General features: G+C 45.6%; 1 protein-coding gene across 14 annotated transcripts in view; it reads right to left on the bottom strand.

Moving 5' to 3' along the window:
* The window catches only part of LOC146858146 (uncharacterized), a 289171-nt gene that overhangs the window by 93792 nt on the left and 173405 nt on the right, over positions 1-21974 (bottom strand). The window lies entirely within an intron of this gene.

Here is a 21974-nt window from a genome sequence, read left to right as displayed (position 1 = left end):
CAGATTTTTTTTTTTACTATAACCAGGTTGGATGCCATGGTAGTTCAGTGCACTGTCTGACCTCTAGTTTTCCAATCCACATACCCTTGGCCATTTTTAGGTCGAGCCAGGGCAGCGCATGAGCTGCTTTGTGAGGCATGCTGTATTCAGGTATGGATTTGAAGCTTCGCCCACTCTCCGCCCTTATTTGTCATTGACTTGTGTTATTGTCCTTTGTAAACTGTGACTTTTCATTGATCAATAGGCTTAATAGTCATTCCCTAGTAACGCTTTGTCTCATCTTATAACCTCTCATAAGGACTGGCCCTCTTACGTGTGTTGTTACTTGGTCGGCTTTAATAACAGCCTCCGAGCACTATTTTGATCAATTGCTTTTGCCTGCCTGCTATTGCAGGCAAGACACTCTATCTCCTAATGCTTTTTTTTTTATTGCAAGGCACACCAGTGGCAGCCGCGCCTTTGTTTTATGTGCTGTGCCGAGCGTGGCCACATGTTTTTTTTCTATTTATTCACTTTTATTTTGTTGTTGTTTATGGGTGCCCCATGCCTTGCTTTCACATTAATGGAAGCCGCGCCCCTTTCCTTAGACGAGCCACGTCTAAAGAAAGTTCTGCAGCGCTATTAAAGTGAAACTGCAGCATGGGGCACTTTGACTTACAAAAAAAATAATTTGTATGTCAACTGGAACAACAAATGCCTTTTTTGTAAAAGTGTCCCATATTGTTCTTTTATTTTAATGGTGGCTGCACCCCTTTCTTTAGACGCGGCTCGTCTAAATAAAGGGGCGCAGCCACCATTAACATGAAAGAGCTGCATGAGGCGCTTTTACAAAACTAAATATTTGCAATGGAATAGGTCTTGCATTTGCGATACTTTAGACTATTGTCATTTACAATGCCATTAGCTCAAACTCTCGTAAATGCGAGACGTATTGCATTTCAAATGCTTGGTTTTGCTGCCCTCCCTCATCTGTATTATAAGTCTATGAAAAGTCATCAGAAAGGGCTCTCTGCCCTGAGCAGCTGGGGATATAAAATGTGAAGGTGCTATACCTTTTGATTAGGTATTTGATCCCTATCATGGACCTCAGTTTACACCCTCTGTAGGAGGATACTAGAACCAAGACACTCCATGAAGTAGTTTCACTGGAATCTAGAAAGAAACTTGATGTGACCTAATACATGGTCAGAAACAAAGTAAAATCATGGTCATCTATAGATTAGTGTGTATAAACTATGAATAACCATGGATTGTCTGTAAATATGCAAATAAATCAGGATTAAGGAGAAGCCCTCCTGCTGCATATAATGCACTAATCACCCAAATGGGTACTCAGGCGCTTGGGCAAGTGTCCAGGTTTGTGGTCCCCAACATGCTTATACTAAGAGCCAGGTCTTCTGCTTCCTGCGGAACTCAAGAAGTGAGGAGGAGACTCCGATGTGTTGAGGAAAGTCGTTCCAAGTCTTGGGTGCGATGTAGGAGAATGAGCGACCTCCAGTTTTGCGTTTGTGGATGCAAGGAATATGTGCAAGTGAGAGTGATGCAGAGCGTAGTTGTCTGATGGGTTAGTGAAAGTGCATGCAGCTGTTCAGGTATTCTGGTCTCGTTTTGTGTGGGGCTTTGTATGTGTGCAGGAGAAGTTTGAATTGGCTGTGCTTGTGAATGGGGAGCCAGTGTGGATTCCTGAGGTGTGGTGTGAATTTGGTGTGGCATGGGAGGTCGAGTATTAGTCTTGCAGCGGTGTTCTGGATGGTTTGGAGTCTGTGTAGGGGTTGTTTGGAAATTCCAGCATAGAGCGCGTTGCCATAGTCTCGCGTGCTGGTGATGAGTGCTTACATGACGATCCGTCTGGTGTTCTGAGGCAACCACTTAAATATTTCAACTGATTGGAGATGAAAGACGCTTTCTGAGCATAAGGGTTAACACAAGGGCGTAGCTATTGGAGGGAATTTTGGGGGGTTTCCCCCCCTAATAAATAGTTTCTCTGGTAAATAGTTGGGGACAGGTCCTTTTAGTCGGGTATGGTGTGGTGTCTGTCGGAATTCACCAGGAATTTTTATACACCACAGACAAAAGCGCACACACGCACTCCCTTTCTCTGTTTTGAAAGTTCACAAAAACGCTGGTAAGTTTACAAAATACTGTGTTTTCTGTCATTTGGTACCCCTACTAATCTGCATTCCTCTCCCTGTCCACTACCCCTTAAGCCCATCTCATGCTCCTTGCCCAGGTATAATTTATTTTTACATTATATACCAGCGTGAATGTTAGAAAATCAGAAGCTCACACCCCCAATCCTACTGGCCAAGCTCTGCCCCTGGGTAAACACATGGTCCAGATGACAAAACCTGCATTGAGGATAATGCCATCAGTGAGTCTGCCCAAAGAGCCATGAGGATCTGCAACTAGCAGTCCTAGAATGAACCTGAGAAGCTAGAGCTCCACCTGCAAGGGCATGTTGGGGATAGTGTACAATTGTGCATGCTGGTGAGCCCACACCTCCTGCGCCAGGTCAGTAGTGTGTACCAGCCCGCTGATAATGATGATACAGATTTGTAAAGTGCAAAACAGTTACCATAAATGCATCCCAGCACCATTGGACAGGGCATAGATAAGGGCCAACCAGAAAAGTTCAAAAGTTGAGAAAGAGGCATGTTGTCAACTTCTTTTGGAATAAAAGAAAGAATTCTCTGAACGAAGCTGTAGATGGAGGCGATTCCGCATGGTGGGACGTTAATGTAGTTTAAGGGCAAGAGCAGTCGATTTGGAAACTGAAGAACCAGGTTCGAGTCTGGCGGGAGGCCCAAACATCCTGTGATTCTGGGCTAATCACTTAATCTCCCGGTGTCTAAAAAAATGAATGTGTCTGTCTGTAATACAACTGGTGCTCATGCAACTGAAGGTCGAGTTCGCGCTGTATAAAACTGTAAAACAACAAAAAAGGATAGAAAAAGATCTTCCTCCCCATCTAGAGTGCTTAAGGTGAGGGCTATGATGAGAGCCGGCAGATGGAGAGCACGGGAAGGGCATATTATATTAACCTGGATTGAATAAACACAGGCACTTTCTCATAGTAGGCACGAGGACAGAGATATAGTACCTTGAAATGAATGTGTTTGGCAGCTAGCGCAACTTTTTTTTTAACTGAGGAGAAATGAAAATGAGAAGTAAGGTTGCACAAAACTCAACAAAAATATATTTTGGTTCTGTTGAGTACACTGGAGGCACTGGAGTACAATGCATTAGGGAGACCAATAAACAGTGCATTGCAATAATCATTGCACTCTAAGATACCAGCACAAGCCAGAGCTTTATGTGCAGATTCAGATAGAGGTGAACTTTTCTGCAATGCTTTGAAAGAGTAAAACCAGGCAAAGTGAATATAATTAATCTGATGGGAGACATAGAGAGACACATCCATCTTTTACCATCTCTGTAGGCTCTAGGTCCTCCGCCCACCTCTGAGGAGACCGTGTCACTGAGGACCCACCCAGCCAAAGCACTTCCTATTTAGCTGCATTAAGCTTAAGAGAGTGGCAGCTCATCCAATCACTCATCCAATCAGCTACAGCTGACATACAGCTGAAGAAGCAATGTCTGGGTGTATTAGGCCTCCAGAGTAGGAGACTAATGCTTGAGTGTCATCAGTGTATGATATCACCTCAAACCCAAAGCTGCAGATAAGAGCTGTCAGAAGTGGTAAATAAATGATCTAATGGAGTGTGTCCTCAAGGTCACAAATTTCCCCTTTAAATGAGCCTGTATCAGCCCCCTTAATGAAAGGAACATTATGGAGTTTGTAGCCTTTCACCATTCACACCTTTGGTGTGTTTTCTTGGCTATACCTTGCCACAGAGAGCACTGACCCATTGAAAACATCCTTCTACGACTTACCGTTTTAGAGGTGTAATGGTTTAAAGGTTCAATAGCACTTTAACCCAAAACTGCCATGCAGTTTTGTTCTTGATGGACAACCATGGGGTCCTATAGCCTTTCCCATAATCCACATGGCACACTGGATTAGCTCAAAGACCAGTTTGACACCCTACTGGTCCTCTGATCTGTGTATGGAATTCCTTCCACTCCCCAATGCTGGGCTCAAATACCGGACATGGTATTTACTAGAGGCACTATGTCAACCAGTACCCCCCTCGTCGGTTTGTGTTAGAATCCGAGTTCTCCTTCGGGTGGTGGCTTAGTTGATGTTATATGTTTCTCACTCGTGCTTGCAGGCACGAGCTAGTATGTTGTTGTGTTATGAACTCTTGGTTCTTGGCACGATCGGGGTGTTCTGTTTTAGAACACCTGATCGTTCCCAAGAATCAAGAGTGGTCAGTTGAGAGGAGCCAGCCGGAGCTTGAAGACTTGTAACCGCTGGTGCTTCCTGTATTTCTCTACTGGAATTAAATCTACTTTCAAGATTATCCACCTCGAGTACCTGTTTATTACTTAACAGTTGAGTTTGGCAAGAACACGACATTTTTAGCTCGAGCCTATTGAATTTGCTTAATACCCGGGCCCTGGAGAAACTAGGACATAACGCATATTGATCATAGCCAATATAAATATTTATAACATTCTGGCTAACATCCCACTGTGTGAAGCATAGACCTCATGTCTGCTAACAACATTTTCAGACTAGATGGAATCCATAGGATACAAAGGCAAGGTCGAACTCTCTTCATAAGCTATCAGAGCCCACAAACCCCCAAGTTAAATTTATTTTAGGACTAAGACTTTTAGTACTTTTTTCACACGCATCTTAGTAACAAAGACTACTGCTTATGAAAACATATACTTCTGACCAAACAGTGGCCTTTATTAAGTGATAGTAACCCTGCCACTCCCTGTATTTACATGTAAATGGTCAAACTCTGCTCTGCGTGAGTGCCCAGCTTGTAATTGGGAGGAAGAGTCGGAGCTTCATGTCTTTTTCTTCTGTCCTGGCTGTAAACCAGCAAGGAAGCGCTGGCTTCTCCAAATCTGTAGCAACCTAGGATTTGTACACTGTGCAGAGGCATTCAGAGTTCTGAAGTCTGATACTCGCAAGCCCATTGTTTTTGCTGTTACACGATTTTTGATTTCAATGTGCCGTAGGTGCTGGACCTTTGTAAAATCGTTAGCCCAGCCGTAAGCAGCATATTTTCCCTAATTTCTCTAGGGCTTCAATTTTGTTTTATTCTTTTAACCTCAAGATGAAACTAGTTTTTATTCTTTTAATAAATGAATACATTTTTTATTAATTTGTGGTTTACGATGCAATTGTAACCCAATCACCAATGTATGAGTATTCATAAGATTTCTAATGCTGCACAAAACTAATTAACTGTTTTTGTATTGACTTTATTGAAACTTCCTACTTAGTGTTTGTATCTATTAGCTATTGCCTTCTGCACAGTATACATTTTGCACATGCACTTTACTGAGCCTATTGGATTTGGATTTGTGACAGTATTGCATTTCAGGGCTGGATGTCACTTTACCTTTTTATTCTCTTATTCTAATGAATTGCATGTTGCCTATTTTGTATACTTTTATGGTCGCAAAAGACCGAAATAAAGTTTTTCTGACTGACTGATATTACTTTTTGTAGCAGTTCAGCAGAGTTTCAAACATTCATCACCTGCAAAAGTGAGTCTTCATTGTCGACCACTCAATACCTTGACAAGGCAAGACCTCTGTACAAAAACATGGCATCAAATGAGCAAGGCAGTGGTATCCGTGGCACTCATCCCCTAAAGGAAAACAACAGGCATTCACCAGAGAACTTCAGAATAACTACTGCCCTCAACTGAGGCTGAAGAAAAGAGCTTGCTACAGTGTAAGCAGGACTCTAACAGCCCTCTTTTTTAATACTGAACCTTGTTCTTACAAGTATTAAAAGTAGTGTTAGCTGTAGTAATTTAGGGAGTCGTTTCAGTAGTAAACTGTTAGATCTGACAGCCTTAGAGTGGTCTTCCTCTAACTTTTTGCCTGCCTCCCTCCATTTTCTGACATAGTTGTTGCTGGCTTTAGGACTCTGTGTACCTTACCACTGCTTACCAGTGCTAAAGTGTTTGTACTCTCTCCCCTAAACATGGCCATATTGGCTTAACCCTAATGGGCATATTTCAATTACTTATATTTCTCCAGTAAATTACACTACATGTGCCCAGGGCCTGTAAATTAAATGCTAATAGTGGGCCTGCAGCACTGATTGTCCCACCCGCTTAAGTAGCCCTTTAATCATGGCTCAAGGCCACCATTGCAGAGCCTGTCTGGGCAGTTGTACACTGACACTTTCACCTGGTAAGATAAACCTCTTGCCTGACCTAAACTCTCCCTTTCTATACTTACACCCACCCCTAAGGTAGGCCCTCTATGACCCACAAGGGAGGGTGCAATGTATTCAAAAGGCAGGACATGTTGCCCTAAAAATGACGACTCTGCTGAGAATATTATGTGTGTTTTTGACCCTCCCTCTTTGGCCCCTACCAGGAGCACTTTGAGACTTGCAGAGGGCTTTTCACTCTTTCGTATGGGCAAAAAAAAGGCCCTGCATGCAAAGAGAGCTAAGCATACGAGATCCAAGAGAATGAGGCTTAGGAGTACCATTCATAACAAACTATTTCCAAGTGGCCCAACTCAGATTCATGGTGGAATGGTCCCGCTCGGAGTTGGAACAAATGTGGTTATTCATGGACAGGGAGCTGGCATTCTCCCCAATGTGAAAGATCCGTTTCTTAGAAAAGAACAGTTGTGCCAGCCTCTACCTATCAGCAATTACTGCCCCTACACGTAGGGTCTGGGACTCATTGGGAACTAGGAGGGGCCATAAATCATTCCCGTCCCCTTTGACCCATGCCGGAAATGACCCGCAAGGAGTTCAAGGTTTGGCAAAAACCAAGGTGCAGATCAATAGGTCATCTATTTGATAAAAAAAGGTCCCATTGCATTTAATTCCCTGAGGGCAGATGGCGTGCTCCCCGAGAAGAAAGATTTAATTACACACAAATTAGACACTGGGTGATAAACCAAGAGACTAGAGAATCTGCACAGAGATGTTTAACCACCTTCCATAAATGGCTCCACAGCAGAACCAAAAACAAACAACTAGTCACTGATTTATGTAAAATCCTAATGGGCCCCGAGGTAGAGACGAAATCTGCAGCTCAACAACGCTGGGAGCGGGAGCTGGGGAGGGAACTGACCCAGAGTGGAGAGAAATTCACTTCAGGGCTAGACTGCAGCCCCCAATACATCCAGAACCGCAACGGCAGTGAAGATAGCCTCTTACTGGTATCCGACCCCAGCCCGTCTACACAAAATTAACTCCACCGAGACAACAAGTGTTGGAGGTGCAACACATTAACAGGGACACTAACACACATACTCTGGAACTGCCCAAAACTGGTACACTTTTGAGAGGAAATCCTAACCGAGAGAGATACACATTTCACGACCCAGCTCCCCAGATTCCCTTCATAAATAATTCTAGGCCTCCCAATCCACTCACTTACCCACTGACATCAAGAAGAGGTAGATATATAACCCTAGCACTTATAGCAGCACATCAAGCTATACTAACGCTATGGGTCACTGATAGAATCCTGACAAGACTCATCTGGCTACACCAGATATGAGGCCTACTGAGTATGGAGCACCTCTCCTCAACTCTCACGTCAGAGAGAGACTTACCGGGAGATTTGACACCCATTTATAACACTCTTATCACAAGAATTCACCGAGCTTACCTGACCCTGCTATCTTAGACTATTAAGACTAACAGAAGTCCCCCACCCAATAGACACACCGAAAGACCAATGAGGCAATGAAGGTTAACAAGAAAGATTAAGAACAGAGGATATGCAGGCACCCGAGGGTGGAGGGCTAGGGAGGGAAGGGAGCTGGGGACTTTTGTTACATCTTACTGTAATAAATGTTGTATCATAGCCGACCAGGCCGAATGTTGACGCCGAGTCGTACAATACAAAGCCTTGCTATACTACCATGGCAATAATAAAACGAATTCAAAAATAAAAGGCAGGACATGTACTTTTAAGTTTTACATGTCTTGCTAGTGAAAAACTCCCATAGGACAAAATTGGCATTACCTTATTACATCTTTTAAGTGTAATTCCCAATTGTGAGGAGATAGACTTTTCACATTTGGTGTCAATGGACTCACAATTTAAAATCACAACTTATGATGAATTTGTATTTTGAGCTACAGTTTATCAAATGCTGCATTTAGAAAGTTGGCAATTACTTACTTTAGCAATTTTGTGCATGCTTTCTATCTCTGTTCAGTCTGGGCTGGAGGACACCTGGGCTTTTGTGTATTCCCTCTAGACAGCAACACACAAAGGAAGCTTAGGTGTGTCTGATGGGCCACTCTGGGTAATGAAAGGGAGGAGCTGGGCAGAGCCTCACACTTATACCTGAATAGGCTGTGTTCTGTCCACACACAAAGGGCAGCATACCCTGCTGGAGTGAGTCTGAGCCAGGGCAGGAAGGGAGGACCTCTGCACACTTCAAAGCTTTCTTTGATGTCTCCCCGATTCTAAGGCACAACTGGGTATAAGTACTGGACCTCTGACACCATGACTTCAGAACACTTCTGGATCTGTGAAGACTCTGCCAGGAAGAAGAACTGCTATGCTGCTAAAGGACTACCACTCTGGGGGACTGCTGCTTTGTGGGACTCTTGTCTTGCTGAGCTGCCCTGCTGCCTGTTGTTTTCCTGCCTGGGTGAGCAGGACTGGACCTGCATCACTTGAATCTAGAGAGACTCCAAGTGCTTGCTGGCTTGCCTCCTGTCCTAAGTCTTAGGAACATCAAAGACTTCAACGTATCCTGCTACAGCACCTCGACTTTCCTTGCTGCAAGTCTTACCCTGCCAACTGGTAGCAGCCCTGGACCCTTGGAAGTGGGTTCAACCAGAACATCATCAGAACTGGCACATCTTAACCTTTGCATGGGTTGGAACTGGTGCATCCTTGTTGAAGCGTGGAACGGTGCAGGCTCATGGCACTTGGAACCAGTACACCGCCTTTGGAATCGACTCATCACCTGCTGCGGTAGCAGCAGCCGTGCCTCGCCTTCGGAAATGTGCTTCACACTTAGAACGGACACACTGCCACCATGGCGTGGAGAATCCTGACTCATCTTGCCCACTATGTGGCCCGACACTGACGCATCACTTCCGCAGCACCTCACAACTTCTTCGATGTCGACGCAAGCCCAGATCGAGGTACTGCTATTTCGAGGTGCTAAGTGGGTCCTGTATCTGGCCCGCACTCTTTCACAGTCAGCCTGAACGTTCGACTTTCCCCTGGGATCAGATAACTCATTTTAAGCGCTTATTACTTCTAAGCACGTATTCATTTCAAATTCATATCTTGACTTCTACTTGATTGGATTTTTGTAATTTTGGTCTTGTTTTGTTTATAAAATTAAGCTCTATTTCTCTAATCTGGTGTGGAATCTTGTTGTTGTGTTTTCACAGGGTTATTGTTTGAAGTGTTGCACAAATACTTTACACATTGCCTCTTACATTAAGCCTGACTGCTCTGTGCCAAGCTACCAGTGAGTGAGCACAGGATAATTTAGGGTGTGTTGTGACTTACCCTAACTAGGAATGTGGTTTCTGCTTGGACAGGGTGCATACCTCTGCCTACCAGAAACCCCATTTCTACCATAAACCTAAGAGTTATTTTGCACATTTGGGACTGCATGACTCTTCCCATACACCCACCCTCCATAACACTAATTACTGGTGCCACTTAATATTCTGGAAACCAAAACTGACCACAAAATGTTACATGTAGTCTTATTAATGATCTATAGTTAAGGTTCTTACTGCTCTATTTAAGCATGCAATGCCTCTTAATAAAACATGGTAATGCATTTTATTTTTCTGCTAAATCATGTTGCCAATTATATTCTCCCCTGCCAGGAAATTCTGGTTCCTTAAAGGAGAACACTTCATGATGCATATTGGTATTCTGGTTCTTGAGTGGTGAAGTCAAAATCTTCAATATTTTCGCCTTTGATTATATGTGTTATGTATCACAAGCTTGACTAAATGTGGAGCCAGCCCAGCTATTCATCCTTCTGATGCTGATAAATTATTATGAAATTAGGGCATCATAACACCTGTTATTTACAGCTTCAAAGACTTTGGTGTGGAAAAAAGTCTGTTTTGCCCTAAAAAGTGAACTTTGCTACAATCTCCTCCCTCCAGGTAAATATGGAAACCATTTCCAATCCTGAACTTTTGTGTGATAGCCCAAAGCTTTCTGGGTGTTGTAGACTGTCTTATTTGGCTTACACCGAATTATACTAACACCTGAAATCAAGGATTTGGATGTTAAAAGTTCAGGACTGGAGGTAGTGTCTAATTACCTGGAGTGAGGTGTCTCCTAACGTTGGCAGTCCATGCTATAAACGCAACAGGCTGTGTGGTCTATGTCTTTTCAAGCATGTTTGCAGTGCTCCTTCACAGGTCAAACACTTGTTCGCCCAGGTAATGATGGCCAGCTCTCTGGATATACACCTGTCCAGCGTCATGAGGATGTCTGATGAACCTATCATAGTGTTCACAGGAAGACAATGCTTGTGCCGGGAGGACAGGGAAAAAGTAATTAGGTTTTCAAATTAGCCTAAGAATGTTGCAGCACTGGTGGTGTTATTTATTACTATTTAACCATTTTTATAATCGCATTTACCAAGTCTTAGGGCTCTTTACATGTATGTTTCTGATACCCAGTTTGACAGCAAAGTTAAACTTTAAGAGGAAATGTTGCATCATGAGAGGCGTTGCTTTGTGTTCCCCTGGAACATAAGATTCAGTCTATGAGTATGTTCTTACCTGATACATGAAGCCAAGATTATCCAAGGTGTCTGAATTAAGGGTGCACTGATTACCAGCAGGATGCTAAATTCCTATAGGAATACCGGTATTTACTGGGTATGTTAATACCTCACCCAATTCCAACATTCTTGTATTCAGTGCCTTAGAAGGGTAACCCACCTGAATGGATGTGTTTTGGAGTAAACATGATCAGTCTGACTGGTGCAGGTGGTGCTTCCCAAAATCAAGGAAGTCACAAGGGAAGGCCTACTCTACGCTACTGCACTCTATGGCACTCTAAATACACCATTGCACTCTACAATAGTCTACTCTGCAAAGCTGCACTCTCTGCCACTGAACTCTATGAACTTTGTGCCACTGCACTCTACACCATGTCACTCTACGCCAATGCACTCTACACCACTCTACTCTACACCAGTGCATTCTACAACACTCTACTTTGCAACACTGCACTCTCTGCCACTGAAATCTATGCCGCTCCACTCTGTGCCACTCTACTATGTACCACTGCACTATATGCCACTGCACTCAACTATGCACCACTCTACTCTACACCACTCTCTGCCAATGTACTTTGTGCTACTGCACTCTACGCCAACACACTTTACACCAATCCACTCTACGCCACTCTAATCTACTGTGCACCTCTGCACTCTATGACACTGCACTCTACATCCCCTCACTATACGCCTCTATACTCTGCGCTACTCTACTCTATGCCAATGCACTCTATCCAGTCCACTATGCTCCATTGCACTCTTCACCACTGCACTCTACAACACTCCAGTCTAGACCACTCGACTCTACTCTGCACCACTCCACTCTACCTTAATGCACTCTATGCGACAGCTCTATGCCACTGCATTCTACCTCTGTGCCACGCTACTCTGAAACAATCTACTCTATGCCATCGCACGCTATGTCACTGTACACTATGCCACTGCATTCTACCCTGCACTAGTCTGCTCCACCATGCACACTATACTCTATGCCACTTCACTCTACTCTGAAACAATGTTCTCTACACCATTGCACTCTGCATCACTCCACTCTACACCACTGCATCTACTCCACTACATTGCAACACTCCACCATGTGCCATTCTACTCCACTCTGCACCACTCAACCCTATGCCACTGCACTCTACTCTAACCACTATACTCTATGCCATTGCACTCTACACCACTTTACTAAAAACCAATGTACTCTATACCACTGCACTCTATGCCACTATACTCTACTCTGCAACACTCTATGCCACTGAACTCTACACCACTGCACTCCATGCCAATGCTCTCTATGCCACTCTACTCTGCACCACTCTACACCACTGCACTCTTCACCAATGCACTCTACGCCACTCTACTATACAGCACTTCACTCTACGACAGTCTACTCTGCAACACTGCACTCTCTGCCACTGACCTCTATGCCACTCTACTCTATACCACTGCACTCTATGCGACTGGACTCTACGTCACTGCACTCTACAGCACTCTACTCTATGCCAATGCACTCTATGCTACTACACTCTATGCCACTTTACTCTGCATCACTCTACTCTATGCAACTGCATTCTACCCTGGACCATTCCACTCTACTCTGCGCCACTCTATGCAAAACCCTCTATGCAAATCCACTCTGCTCTACGTCACTCTACAACACTCTACTCCCTCAATGACATTTCACAGCACTCTATGCCACTCAAGTCTACACCACTCTATGCCACTCCACGGCTCTCAAGCAGATAGGAACCCGCACTAGGAGGCAAGCGGTGCTTGCATGTTTCGATCTGGGGGACATACAACTGAATTGCAAAGTGGTCAAATTCCTCACACTGGCGGAACAAAACATTCATAATACCACAACTTACACCAGCAACTTTAGCAATAGGCGGATGAAGAAGAACTCGACTCGCCAACCGGATGCTGTCTTTTTAAACTTAATCGCTATAACTCAAAAACGAGCGTTTACCTTACAAACACTAGGAGCCTCCTCCTCCTGACATATATGTACTTTTTGCACTTCGCCATGTGGCTGCCCGGTCTATTGGCATATACAAATGGTGTACACTGTGGGCTACATTAACCAATATCATTATAGCCACATAGTTCTTTATTGCACATTTTCAGGACTCCTGAATTTACTATATCAATGGTACATATTGAATGTTTTTATCAGTCATTTTGTAGCTATGTAAGCACTACACTGCAGTTTTATCATGTGTACCAATGGTCTTATTGGTGAATAACAATGACTTTTTATCATGATAGTTTTGTAACATTGCAATGGTTTTTAGTACTATGCAAAATAAAATACACTTGAAACTCCACAACTCTCTACCCCATCCCATAACACTCCACTCTCCTCCACAACACTGGTGTACAACATGGCTAAAACATATTGGCAAACCCAATAGCTCTGCATAAGCGTGGCCTATTGGCTTTGCCAATGCTTGTTTTTGCAGATAGGGCCTGTTCTTTCTATGCCTGTGTACCAGTGGCAGCATGAAGGACATACTTCTGCTCTAGAGCCAGCCATAGCTAAAGTCACATTTTAAAAGGCAGCTTTGCCGTTTTTGAACGCTATCTAAATGTGTCCAACAGTACAAAATGTAACACAAATAACTCTCTTGGAGGAAACTAATACAAACAAATCTCCATAGAACAAAAATGTGTAAACAGTTTTATTTTTATAATGCATCTTCATACAAGTGTGCACTCTTGTTCTGTGTGATTACATTTTTGGATAGGTAAGGCAATTGGGCATAGGGGGGTAATGGGTTTTTCCCAGCTTCACTCAATTTTAGTAAAGGGTCAAAGCTAGGGTAACAAATCAAGTTGTTTGATTCAATCAATCAATCAGGAAATTGTAAGCGAGCTACTCACCCGTGAACTGGGTGTCGTCAGCGTAGGATACGATGTTGAGGCCGTGTTGTTGGACGATGGCTGCGAGGGGGGCCATGTAGATGTTGAAGAGGGTGGGGCTCAGGAATGAACCCTGTGGGACTCCACAGGTGATTTTCGTGGCGTCGGAGAGGAAGCGTGGGAATCTGATCCTTTGGCTTCTTCCAGTGAGGAATGATCGGATACAGTCCAGGGCTGTTCCTTGTATGCCTGTGTCGTGTAGTCTGGCGACTAGTGTGTGGTGGGAGATGGTGTCAAAGGCCGCTGATAGGTCGAGTAGGATGAGGGCTGTGGAGTGGCCTTGGTCCAGGATGGTGTGGAAGTCATCTGTGGCGGCGAGTAGGGCGGTCTCTGCACTGTGGTTGCTTCGGAATCCGGATTGGGCCGTGTCGAGGACAGCATTCTCTTCAATGAATCGTGTCAGTTTCCTGTTGACTGTTTTCTCTAAACTTTGGCTGCGAAGGGGAGAAGCGAGATGGGCCGATAGTTCTTGAGCTCGGTGGGGTCAGCTGTGAGCTTCTTGAGCAGAGACCTGACTTCTGCGCGCTTCCAGTCATTTGGGAAGGTGCCTGATTTGAAGGTGGTGTTGATGTTGTGCTGTAGTTCGGGTGCGATGGCGGCTGCTGGTCTGTTGTAGATGTGAGGGGGGTAGGGGTCGATGGGGGCCCCGAGTGGATAATTTTCATGGTCGAGGCGGTGTCTTGTCTTCGGCTGTGATCGGTGTACAGTTGGAGATAGTGGGCTGACTGGTGTTTCTGGGGGGCGGGGGGCCGTCTGTTGCACCTGGTGGATGGTCGATGAAGTTGTCGTAGAGGTTTTTGATCTTGAGGTGGAAATAGGTTCCAAGCTTGTCGCAGAGGTCTTGGGATGGAGTGATGTCTGTGGCTTCGCTGCGTGGGTTGGTGAATTCTTGAATGACACTGAAAAGTTCCTTGGAGTTGGTCAGGAGTTTGTTGTGGATGAAGTTCCTCTTGTTGGCTCTGATCTGGTTGTGGTAGTCCGTCATGGTGTCCTTGTAGGTAGTGTGGTTTTCGGTTGTCTTGGTGTTTCTCCAGTTCTTCTCCAGGCGTCTGCAGGTGCGTCTGGCTTCTTGGCGAGCTGTAGTGAACCAGGCGGCTTTCTTGGGGCGTTGTCTGTTGGGGTTGTGTAGCGGGGCGAGCTAGTCTGCGCAGTCGTAATCCAGGTGTGGAGTTCTCTGGCTGCGTCATTTGGTTAGGGTGCCCAGGTGTGGTTGTCTCGGGTGAGGGTGTGTTAAATGGTAGCGGCAGTTTCAGTCGATAACCTTTCAAGTATTGCCCGGCGGTAATCGCCTCTTATACCATTCGATGATTAACCAACAAAAGAGGCAGGCGCCGGAGACTGGAAGGCAGGAAACAAAGTTTTATTCCGTCGGAGGTGAACACATCAGATCGGACAGCAAGGTATCATCTCGAGGTGCTCTGCCTGCATCTCTGAGACCTGGTCTCTTATACACACATTTTTTACTTTATTACCGGTTTATTGTACATGGCACATTCTTGAGATTGCTTTGATACATGAAAGAACATCCTCGGAATCCCCGGCTCGGATCCGCTCCCACACATAACTACAGTGGAAGTCCCCACCCACAGTAGGAGATGGCTATCACACAGCTGGACATTCCGCCAATTCCCGGGGGTGTGTGCGACTGGTCGGGTCTCAGGGGGTGGGAGCCTTGATCTACTGTAATCCCTTTGATGTGAGGTGTTTCCCTTACAGTAGGGGCAATAAACTGCATCCGCAGGGCTAGGTGATGGCCTGGGATCGGTTCGGACAATCGGGCGCAGAGGAAGGGGGTTATCAAAAGGATGTATGACCATGTATGGGATGAAAGGAGGTGTTGGTCAGGCGCGGGATGTGGTTCCATGGCAGGGTCGCGCAGAAGGAGAGGGTTTATGGCCCATGTATGACAGAGAGGGTGGGGTGGCCGGCGCGCGGGGGATGTTTGCAGCGCCTGAGGGATGAGCTGGCGATCGGCAATGAGACCATGGTGCCTAAAATGGCCGTCGCGTGTTTTCTGCATGTGGCGCTTGGGGAGAGACAAGATGGCGCAGATAATGTTCAGATACGAACTAAATTTCCACAGGTGGAGTTAAGTTTCTCATCGGTAACCTTGCTCCAGTTCCTTTGTGGTGGGCGTGGGGCTGGTTTGGGTGCCTTGGGTGTGTTGGTGGCGAAGAGTACGCAGTGGTGGTCGGTCCATTGCGGCTGCATTGTGTGGCTGAATTGGATGCTGTTTCCTGCCACGAAGATGGGGTCGAGGGTGTGTCCTGCTCTGTGGGTCAGTGTGTTGACGAGTTGTTTAAGTCCGATGCTGGTGAGGTTCTCACAAAGGATAGTGGAGTTGGGGTTGCTAGGGTTGTCGAGGTGGAAGTTCAGCCCTCCAATGAGTATGTAGTTTGTTGAGGCGATGGCGTGGGGTGCGATGAAGTCAGTAATGGTGGTGGCAAAGGGTGTTCGGGGCTGGAGGGTCTGTAGACAAGGGTTCCTCGGAGTGTGGCTTTGGGGGTGGTCTGGATCTGGAAGTGCAGGTGTTCGGCAGAGGGGAAGGTTTCGCTGGAGGTGGCGAGGTGGAGGGTGCTCTTGTGGGCGATGGTGAGGCCCCCTCCTCGGTGTTCGGGGCGGTCTTTCCTCTGGATCTTGTATACATCTGGGATGGCGGTGCTGATGTCGAGGGCGGAGGATGCGTTGGTCCAGGAAGAAGGCGATGTTGGGCGAGAGAGAGTTGAGTAGGTTCCAGATTTCCATGGCGTGTTTGTGTACGGAGCGTACGTTGAGGAGGGTGCATTTTAGGATGTCTCAGGTGCTGGTGTCGGTGGTGTTGATGGCCGGGGTGGCGGTGAGGGTCTGGTGGCAGTGGAGCACGAGAACTGGCCGTGTGTTGTGTTCGGTGAGGCCTGTTGGCATTCTCTAAGTCTTCCAGGGTTGAGTGCGAGGAGGGTGGTGGTGTCATAGCGATGGGTAGTGGGAGGTCCAGGGTTCCTTGCACTGGCCGCGGTCGGGTCGTGGAAAGGCGCAGACAGGCTTGCCTTTGGTGAGCCTTCGGCGTGCCGTCGGCATGCCTGCAGCGCGCGTCCGCTGCGCGACCGCGCAGCGGCTGCCATTAAGTAGGGGATGTGGGAGTGAGGAGAGGCTGGGAGGTAGGAGCAGGGGAATTCCGGAAGGGAATTCCAGGGGGGGGGGAATTCCAGGGGGAGGGGCCACAGGGGCAGCAGCGGCGAAAGGCAAAAGGAACAGGCAGGCATGAGAAAATTAAAAGAATGGTGAAATTAGAGCAAAACACAGATGGGCACAATAACAGTGGCACAACAGGGAAAAATTCAGAAAAAAATGGCTGAGAAAGGTTACGGTGGTTGCAGGCAGTCTGGTTCCAGTTGGAGCGGGCAGCAGGCGCAGGAGCGGGCAGCAGCCTCGAACCTCCCAAGGGGTAGGTCAGGGTCTGGAGGCCAGAGACGGCACAGCAGAGCTGCAGGGAGAGAGTTGACCTAGACCGAGGGTTGGAGGCCTTACTCTGCAAGGTGAGGTTTGATTCCTCACCTTGCAGTTTTAACAATATATTGATGCAATTACACAAAGTCTCTGGAAATTGTTGCAAATGTCCCAAATCGAAGGCCCATTTTTGGATGCATTAGGTAGGTGGAACAGATTCAGCATATTATATAGCAGCTGCCCTTTAGGATGATTTAGCCAATTTCTAGTATATGGAGTTGAACAGCCTGAGTGTGAATCGTCCCCTAGCCTAAGGGCTTGATCTTCAAGCTGGGGAACTGGGCTCCAGTCTCGGGAGGGACTCTTAGCATCCTGTGATTCTGGCCAAATCACTTAATCTCCCTCTGCCCAACAAAATGAATGAGTTCATCTGTAACACACCTGGGGCCAGATGTACGACCATTTCATTTAGCGCCTTGCAAATTGCGACAAATTGCGAGGCGCTAAATGAAATGTACAAAAGTGATTTTAACACTGTTTGCGATTCCCAATGGGGTCGCAAATTGCGAGTCTCATTAATATGACTGAGCCTCTCGCAATTTGCAAACCCATTGGGAATGCCAGCCCTCCCAGGGAGGGTGGCGTGCTGGGTTCAGCAGATCACCATGTCTGGGACTGCTTTTAAATAAAGGAGTTTTTTAAAAAATGCAACCCGTTTTCCTTAAGGGAAAACAGGATGCATTTAAACAAAAAAAATGAAACATTTTCGTTTCATTTTTTAAGGGCAGGCAGTGGTCCCTAGGGCCACTGCCTGCCCTTAAAAAATAATTTTGCATGCATTTACCAAGGGGAATGGGTCCCTTTGTGAATGTATTACTTGAAGTAGGTGGTAATTGCAAGTGTTTTGCGACTGCAATTGCGGGTGCAAAACATTAGTACATGGTTCTGAGACTCGCTATTTGGAAGGAAACGCCAACAAAATTGTGACTTGCTAAATTGGCTTTGTACATGACCCATTATGCTTTTGCATGCGCAAAATGGTTTGCATACCTGTTTGTACATGCAAAAACGGGTCGTACATCTGGCCCCTGGTGTTCAAGCAGAGCGCTCTGATGGCTTGGGGTCGAGTTTGCGCTATATAAAACTCAAAAAAACGAATGTGTTTAAAGTAGCTATCTGGGGTATAGAAAAACTTAGTTCTCTTTATTCAGCTCTGTCACCGACAATACTCATTCTAGAATGCTGCTTCGTTTCATTATGTATGCTACATTTTGATATGTGCTGGGACATCTTTCATCAGAAAGTCCCTTTAAATCTCAAGAAATGTATTAGTAAGAAAATTCTGCATAACCGTCCCCACAGACTCTATAAACTCGAATGTGTGCTTCCTGCAGAGAAACCAACCCCGAGGGCAGGGCACATTACCTGGACAGGAGAGCACCCACAACATGCGGGATAATGACCCGGATTGCATTTATGAAACGCATTTGGTTTGGCCTGGACCCTTTCAAAGGCAACAGCTAATCGGTGAATGCTCAGTTCGCCCAATAAATCAAATCGAGGCATTTCCAGGCCTTGCTTACTCATCACTCAAAGAGAACTGCAGGAGCCGCATCTGGATTCAAGGGAGGGGGGATGCCTTGGAGTGGGGCACTTACACCAGGGCTTCACGAGCTGGTAAAGCGAAGAAAGATGTGCAATTACCAGACTCAACTGCGAGGAAATGAGCCCTCCACTTAATATCGATTTGGGTTGGTTTTGATCGTTCACCTACATTTTAAGAAACATTTCAACGTCCATTTTTGTCTCGTAAGCGTTTCACTGAAGGCTGACAAGGGTCTCCCTGTCCGCCAGGAAATACCAGAAATGAAGCGCAATGTGTTTGGCATTAGATGTTGGGGGGCCATGCGACTATCTGGGAACCTGCTGAGAGGACTAGAACGACCCAAGTTGCTTCGGATTTGTATTTTTTGCCTTTTGGTTCCTGTTTTCAAGCTTGTCTAGTCGTGCAGCAAGCGGCTGCCGAGCCTGATGCTTCACACTTGCAGCTCACGTGTGTTCATTCTCTCTATGCACACGTGTGAGTACCATGAGACCCACAGCTAGAGGCGTTCTAAGGCATGGGCATAGTGGGCTCTGGCCCAGGGCCCCAGCCTTTCAGGGGGCCCGATAGATCCGGCTCTGTTCTCCAGACAGTCCTGTCCTGATGACCCCGAGTGATTCTTAAAGTTAGGTTGTTTTAAGTAACACTTTCTTTTAGTCTACTTTTAATACGGGTGATGTGTGTGAGTCTTTTGCAGATATTATGCAGAGAAATGTTGTGTTTATGTTTTTCAACACCATGGATGTTGATTCATTAAACAAGTTCCTTTTAGATCGAAACAGAACCCCACATTTAAGAAAGGGCAGAGGCTCACAGAGATTATTTGCAGTAATATTAGTGAGCTGCTGCTATATTACAATATTGAAAACACACATCACTATCCCTGAATATTTCATGGAAACCCGTTTACAATGTGGACTAGCGTGCCTCGCAGTGTCAGGGACTCAGCCACAGACAACGTGAAAAAGCTGAAATTAGATCATAAATTCAAAGCTGTTCCAAACAGGGGCCTCCAAAATACGTTTGGCCCAGGGCCCCCAATTCCTTAAAGATGTCCCTGCCTGCAGCACATTAAATCCTTTTGCTGGGTGCAATCTGCCCGCTGGGTTCTTGGCAGGGAAGATGAAATGTGTGCAACATAAGGGGCACCTACGATGGTGAGACATGTGTCATGTGAGTACTGTACCAGCACCATTCACTCGGTGAGAGCCTTCCCCTGGAGACGGTCCTCCGCTCAATGTCTCTCATGACTTCCAATTACTCCTAGAAGGGATGCCTCCAATGGCAGCCTGCCCTGCAACTGTTACAAATGAAGACCGGCTTCCTGAAGGCTTTGTAATTCTTTGCAACACACGGAATGTGATTTGAAACCCCGTATCTGTGTGGGACTCACATGTGCCTTCAAGGACTGAAGAAGTAAGTGCTGTTCAAATATGAATATGGAGAACAGCAAGATGGCAACACTTGCAGACTTGATTTGCAAAGACAATATGTAGCGCATTTTGGCTTTGCCGATTCTTTTTGCAGATTGTCGTCAGCATTGGCAAAAAGAAAAAAAAAACACAGCACGACTACACTTCCCCACACATGCACACATGCGTCGAGACAGTGCTCAGCTCCAGTGTCACCACACATCCGCAAGTGTAGCCATGCATATGTCATTTTGATTTTTCTTTTTTTTCTAATTACCGTTCCAAGATGGCAGACACTCAGCATGGAAGGATAACTTTAAACAAAAACTAGAACGAACAGCTAAGTAGCAGTTTGCAGGAACTGGGTGGCATATTATCAAGGACGACGTTAAAATTATCGCCGGTTTTCTGCCGCTAAAGCGATGATAATGGGCTTGATAATATGCCCTGGAGAATTTCAATAGAAGCCCATGTTCACACTAGAACATGGACTTCTATTGGAATTCTCAAGGGCATATTATCAAGCCCATTATCGTAGATTTAGCGGCAGTTTTCTGCCACTAAACCAGCGATAATTTTTAACGCCGTCTTTGATAATATGCCCTTGGGTGTTCTACTAAGCTTTAAAAAAAAATGTAATACACACACAAGAGGATGTGGTGGAACAGTGATGGGCGAAGTTAGTAAATGCCTGCAGTGGTTGTCAGTAATAAGTTGTAGTAATAATGTAAAAAGTCAAAGCAGGATGGGGATGGAGAAAGCAACAGACGAGCTGGGGGTCGTAGGGAGAACAACATGGAGAGTGCACTGGGGAGCAGTGCATAGGGCAAAGGGGGCAAGAGAAAATGTGGTTTAATTGTCTTGCATTCATAAATGTTGGTCATCACATTATTACTTGCCCTGCCGGCTTTGCTAATGCTGGGAAAAACGTAGTGAAAAACAATTGCTTTCTTATATAATGCAAATAGGAGATAAAGACTTGAGTGTGACCAACAGTATGATTGATGCTTGGGTGTACATTTCAGATGTAAAATAGTCACTCGTGTTTTCCAATGGGAGCACCTCCTGGAACCTGGAAAGAAACACTAAACAGCCAACAGCAGGAGCTGAGAAAGTTATACTCCTCTAGGTGGAGCCAAAGCCTACTCTATCATTATTTGAAAGAATTGATAACAATATGCAAAAAAAAACACAGCCGTGCCATCAAGTCAAACATAAAAAGTAGTTCAGTGAATGTAATCAGTGTAAGTCATTCAGTCAAAAGAGCAGTAAAGAAGGTATGATCCAGGGGAAGTACAAACACAAGCCACTGAATAAGAAGAAAGCAAATGAGATTGACAAGGAAGCCAACCAATGACAAGCAATGGGTCGAATCAAAGCCCACTGTAAGTATTGGTGTTGAAAATGATAGGTTTATTGACATCAAAAAGCAGCCTGTAAGCTTTCAAGAAGTAGATTCCATGCAGAAATGGTGTTGTCACTGGTTTTATTTAAGAAGCTCTGTAATACATGCAACCACTGGCAAGCAGCTCAGCCAGTGACAGTTCAGTTGGAGCATAGAATTTCCAGTCCCAGGGCTCTTATCACGAGGCCCAGTTGTCAGGGTACTCCCTCAAATAATAACAAGTGGACATGCATAAGACATGACATGGAAAAACCTAAAAGATTCAGTCTGAGAAATTTGCAGTTACAATATTACAAAACATGTATTCACGTTCACCCCTGGGTGCAAATTGATGATGAATAACAGA

This window comes from Triturus cristatus, chromosome 3_2, assembly GCF_964204655.1.
Source record: "Triturus cristatus chromosome 3_2, aTriCri1.1, whole genome shotgun sequence".
NCBI lineage: Eukaryota > Metazoa > Chordata > Amphibia > Caudata > Salamandridae > Triturus > Triturus cristatus.
This window is presented reverse-complemented; position numbering and strand designations above follow the sequence as displayed.